This window comes from Amblyomma maculatum, chromosome 6 (assembly GCF_055883805.1).
Source record: "Amblyomma maculatum isolate TAMU_Amacu chromosome 6, ASM5588380v1, whole genome shotgun sequence".
NCBI classification, from domain to species: Eukaryota; Metazoa; Arthropoda; class Arachnida; order Ixodida; family Ixodidae; genus Amblyomma; species Amblyomma maculatum.
In genome coordinates this window covers 175026293-175032196 of record NC_139349.1, presented here as the reverse complement: position 1 = coordinate 175032196, position 5904 = coordinate 175026293, and the positions used below count along the sequence as shown (strand labels likewise).

The 5904-nt window shown below is 45.5% G+C and overlaps 1 pseudogene; it reads left to right on the top strand.

Annotated features, from left to right (window-relative positions):
• Window positions 1–601: 601 nt before the first annotated feature.
• On the top strand, window positions 602–4038 carry LOC146187447 (uncharacterized; annotated as a pseudogene).
• Window positions 4039–5904: the final 1866 nt, after the last annotated feature.

Sequence of the window (5904 nt, the reverse complement as noted above, 5' to 3'; positions counted from 1 at the left end):
CTTGCACCTAGTTTTCCTTCGTAGCAAGAGTCAATTTTCTGTTGCTACGTGGCTTGCTGGTTAGCAGGAAAATGTCGTTTTAGAGAGCAGCCCTCCGGGCCTCGTTACTGCCTTGAGCGCCTTTGCCGTCAGCGGGACCGGTGGGTAGGTATATAGGGTGGGCCAGGGAGCCGCCCTTCACAGTTGGCACTGACCATCTTGTGGCGCATGATTACGCTCTACCTTCGACAATCCGCCAGGACACAGACGTTTAGAACAGCTTGAGGCAGCGATGGTTCCTCTGCTAACGCGTCCGACACTGAAGGTGAAGCTTGAGTGTATCGGGGATAGGGTGACCTGGGTGTCTACCTTTCTTTGCATGGCAATACCGGCACTCTACCAGCTGTGTTAGGTAGTAACAGAACAAAGCATCACCGGCTTGCTGCCACCTGCCACGGCTAGCAGGTGGTAAAGTGGAGAGTCGGAGCCTCACATTCAGGTATAGTGGTTCAAGAGAGGAAAGTTTGTGACAGCCAGCGGATGGATTAATGGCTTCGATATATGGCGAGAACGGAGACATGAGCCACCGTAAAGTGGCTGCCACGCATGAAGGACCTGGAGGATGGCTACTATGGAAACAGGAAAGCATGACAAGTCCCGCATGCTGCGCAACCACAGGGTGCTGCTACGAGAGGTAGCAGAAGGGTGACTACAGCAAAAGCAAACATTTATAAGGGGAACGAATTGACGGCACAATAGGAGTTTCCTAATTCGGTCCGGCAACACTGGTCGCCGACGCCATCCACCATTAGCTTAACGACGAACGCCGCTGCTCACACAGCGTCCGCGTTCTCCCTAGCTGGGTTGAGCCTATTTGTACCGTATAACTCCCCTTCGCTAGCAATGCCGTGGTCCAGAAGCCTTTCTCCTGTCCCGAAGAGCCTCACCATCGACAGAATATAAGCGTACAGCGCTTCCAGAAGCCTCGGCAATAGGAACAATGAGCGCAGCCACAAGTTTGTCGCCGAGAGCTACGTTCAGTGCGCTTCCATTGAAACTTCACCATTCACTATACGGTAAACTGCCTAATTGTGCGTCTATGCTTTTTTTCTTCTTCTTCGAATGCTAGATGCGTTCTGTTCGCTGAACCGCCTATACTTATTCTCCTTCTGACGGAGAAAATACAGCGCACTAGCTTTATGCGGATTCACTCGAGAGCAGGCATGGCCGGTTAAACCGAGTGCCAGCTATTGTTTTTTTCCACTTCGGTTGTGCTGTAAGCAACATCAATCAAAAATTCTCGTTGTTTTTTTTTTCTTGTGCAGTGACTCCAGGTTCGTGCGTGTACGCGCGCGGTGCTTTAGAAGCCCGAAAACGACTGCGTCGCCATACCAAGTCAGTGTTGTGATAACGCAAGATGGCTTCATCGACGGCTGCACATGCGAGTGCGCTGCGCGAGAGAGTGGTGTGTGTCATCATGCTCTGGCACTGCTCAAGTTAATTGTGTTGTGTTCAAAGAGCAAGGACATGAAGAACCGCCGCCTGGGCTGTCCTGAACGGAGCTGCCGCAGAAGTGGAGACGACAGCGTGGGGATAAAATATCATCCAGCGCTGTAGCTGATGTAGATTGGAGGTCCGTACGGCCTGGTGGCCGGGAGTGTGCCACGGCCTCTCGATTTTATGAAGCTCGAAAAAAACCTACGCTTACAGAGGATGTTAAAAAAGCTGCTCTGAAATTTGGCCAAGATCTCGGCACCAACCCCATTTTCAAAGCATTTGCAGGCAATGACAGTGAAACCTTCAACCTTCAAGGCAGTATGGAGCCAGAAGCCGTTGTGCCTCATCATTTCTCCACTCATATTAGTCCAGAAATCAAGTTGGGTTCCACATCAAGAGGTGCCGACTCCGTTCCACCACAAGCAACTGTCATACCTTCATCATCACTGTATGTCGCTTCATCTCAAAACCTGCCAGCATCACAGAAAGCCATACTTGAGGTAAATACAGAAGTTGTAAGACAAGCTGTAGTAATACGAATGTGGCTAGTATGTTAGAAAAAATGTCTGCAGCTGCAGTTCCTAACGTTATCTTTCTTAAATACACATAACATGCAGAGTGCAAACACAGGGCTTCGTCTAAATATGGCAAAGTGCTGAACGTCACTGCTCACCCAGCGCAAACTAATGAATATGTGCATATCAGCCATAGTGCACAGCAAACTAATGTTTCTCTCAAATATGAATGTGTTATAAGTACAGCTGCTGCTACAATCTATCTGGTAAACGTTACTTTTTACCTGTGCAAGCATATTTCCCTTTTTTTTTTGCTTTTTTTTTTTTTGCAGTCACTAACCCTTACCATCACCGAGGCTCACCAGTTGGAGAAAAGTAGCCGTGGGCAAAACAAGAGTGCTGCATGGCAGGCAGCCCGCCGTCAGCGAGTGAATGCATCCAGCTTTGGTGCATTTATGAAACGTGAGAACTGGACAGTGAAGGGTCTCAAAAACGTGACTGCCGAGAGGGATCTGTCACGAGTAAGAGCAATCTAGTAAGCATCCATAATTACTATTTTGCTTGCAAATGCAAACACAAACAGATGCTCACTATAATGCTTGCATACACTAACTGCTTCTACAGCGCATCAATGTTTAGGGCGATCTGTTGCAGCGTGTTACAATTTTTGGCAACTTTTAATAGCATGGACACTAGGTACGGGCTCTGTAGTAAGGCATTATAAAATGACAGAAAGGCACCAGTAGATGCTGGTTGATAGGCCATAAAGTCTTCAGCTTCACTGTAAACAAACACTGGTAGCATCCAAGCTTGCAAAAATAGCAAAACACCACTGCATGAAATAAAGCCTTTTATTAATTGTTCAGTGATCGACACTTTTGTACATTCGCATTCAAACTTGTGTCCCAAACTACTTATCGACTGGCTTCCAGGCGTCAGCCGTGGAGACACAGGGACTTCACGCTTCCCCCGATCTAAAAGCGAGGTTTGGACAACACTTATTTAAAGTCGGTCAGCCCGTGTGACGTTCGTGTGTGTCGGGGCGTCAGACATCTAAAAGGAACTCGGAGAAGTTAAATAATTAACAAGCTTTTAAGTACTGGCAAGGAGAAACACAAGATAAAAGGGGACACAGGGAGTAACGTAATCTAGTATGTAACAATAATACAAAACCTAAAATGCGACAAGGAGAAAGAACAATAAAAAACGTAAACTAGACCAATTATATGAATTCACAATAAGGGCATACAGTGCATTAGAGGTATAACTATGTGAGGTTAGAAACTATACAGAAAAGGGAAACTTCTGCGTCAACTTGTACACCACAAGCTTGTCCTCAAACATAGTATTGCTAGCATTGGTCTGTGGCAACATGAAAAACTACTTTCTCCTATCCATGAGCAGGTTGTCATAATCATTCATGCTGTCTTGTAAAAAAATCACCTTTAACACATTACAAGTTAGTTAACCTCATTCGGCGTGGGTAAATGTCATATTTCTGCTTTCACTGGCAGTCTTTCTTTTATGAACTGGAGGTGTTGCTTTTAGTGCAGTGTAGAACCAGCTTTCTTGTCCTTGTTTCAGGTACGGCATTTCAAACGAGCTGCAAGCCTTACGCCGATATGCGACAGCAATGCAGGCCCTTCATCACGAAGTGCAGACATTCCACTGTAGACTTGCCGTAAGTCCAGCTTGCCCGTGGCTGGGAGCCTCACCAGATAGGATAGTTTGGGACCAAGAAGAAGGCAGCCATGGAATTATTGAGGTCAATTGTCCTTACTCAATGAAGGGTGTAGACTTTCCAAGGTTAGAAGGGTCATGCCTTGTGAAGAGTTCCACCGCAGTTATCAAGTTTGATCGCCAAGATGCTTATTATTATCAAGTTCTTGAACAAATGGCCCTAACTGGCCTCACTTGGGCACACTTTGTGGTCTATTCGCCATATTTTATTGTGATTGAAAGAATAAGGTTCGAGGAAGCTGCTTGACAGCTATGCCGAAAAAAACTCGACAAGTTCTGCATTGACACCCTTTTTCCATTCATTTAATCATTTATTCATCCATCATCTCATACCCTACTGATGCCCTGAGGCAATAAATATCGATTAAAGAAATAAAATAAACTGCAGGTCATCTAAGGTCTTAAAATATGAGAACAGAACTGCTTCCCTATTTTTTACGAACTGACACCAAATATATGCTAGTGACATTATTGACACTGTCATTGAGGTCTTGGATGCAACGGAAAAAGGGAGATGTACTCTGCCTGACGGAGTCCAGGCACCCGATACACTGCTCAGAGCATGTAGCATAATAAAACATCATACAGTAACATCATGTATCCACTAATAACAAGGGGAAAATACGGGAAGAACATGCATACTCATACAATACTTAAAAAAAAGGCTACCAAAGAGCGCAAATACACAATTCAGTACCGTCGCGCCCTATACGTGGGCTCTGGAGATTGATCAAAAATGCACAAACAGCCCACAATTCATTGATGACAGGCGCTATGGTCAGTGGGACTGGCCTGTCAAAGATATGAAATGCTTTGATGCGCTGAATTCGTTTTTCAACGTGAATCCTAAGTACTGCAATCTTTTGTGTTTCGGTTACTTCTTCTGCTGTGAAACATTCTCTGCGTAAGAATGGAGGCGTATTCAATGTGACACCAATCTTGTTGAGCAACTAGTCTATATTGTCAGCCATGACAGTGTCTCCAGGCTGAAACTCGAGTTTTAAGAATCCACATTTTTGCACCAAGTCCTTGTCGGAAATTGGTCCGGCAAATAGTTTTGACAAGAAAGCGATTGTCCCATCTGGTGATATAACAATCAATGCTTTAAATGTATTTGCCGAACTGTAGGTAGAGAAAGTTTGTGACTGCAGTACGGGAGGTTGTGACCTCACACCTTACTTCTGTTGCATCTATGATTACTCTAGTGCTAGACTACCCCTGTGTGGTAAACACAGCTAGCATTGATTCATTCACTAGTTCTCTTGACATCCAAAGGTTAAGCTGGCCTACCTGAAGCTACCGTCTTTGCCAAAAGCAACCGACCGGCGGAGCAGGCATGGGGCCGAGCTGCGGCGCTACTATCGCTGTCGCTGCTCTCCGGCGGCGAGTGTAAGCTGAGTGACGTAGGCATGCTCCATCGCTCTCCTTCTTGGAATGATAAAAAGTAAGCGAGTATTAAGTGCGGTGCTTGATTCGGCGCCTTCGGAACACTGCGCTAATGAGGAAGGGCGCTCCATATAGCATCACTCGCTCAGCGCTTCTTGTTGGTTGGCACTGTGAAGCTGCGCTCTTCGTTAGAATGTCTTCGCGTTTACTATCGGTATAGTGCTCCCGCAGTTGCAACGAATGGACAATTATATGCTTTTGTAATCGTTTCGAGAAAGTAAGACGAGGAATTGATTTCAAAAACTCTATGCGCTTTTCCTGCAGTTCTATAGTCGTCTATTGTGACCACGACCAGATTTGCTGTGAAGCTCAGCTAAGATGAAGGAGAGAATAATAAAAATTTCCAGCTGTTTCAAGTGCCCCTCTTGCTGCATACCTTATTTCCCGCTATTTGGTAACGTACAAAATGTGCATAGTGTTTTCCGCGTTGGTAATTGCGCTCTTTCGTTAGCCTGCGACCAAACTCTTTATTTAATGAGCAAACTGGATAAATAAAATGTCCTTCTTACACCTCAAACATACGTCGCCCATTTTCTCAATAAGTACGGCTGTTTCCTTCTTTTATTTTATGAGGGAAGACCATGCGACCAACCTAACAGCAATATGTGCTGGAAGTAGAGAAATCTGAACACGCGGCATTTGTACTGCGAACTGTTTGTCACTCGCTATTACCTAACGACTTGATTGGTAGATTAGTGCCCGCTGGCAGAGTGGTGCATTAGTAACT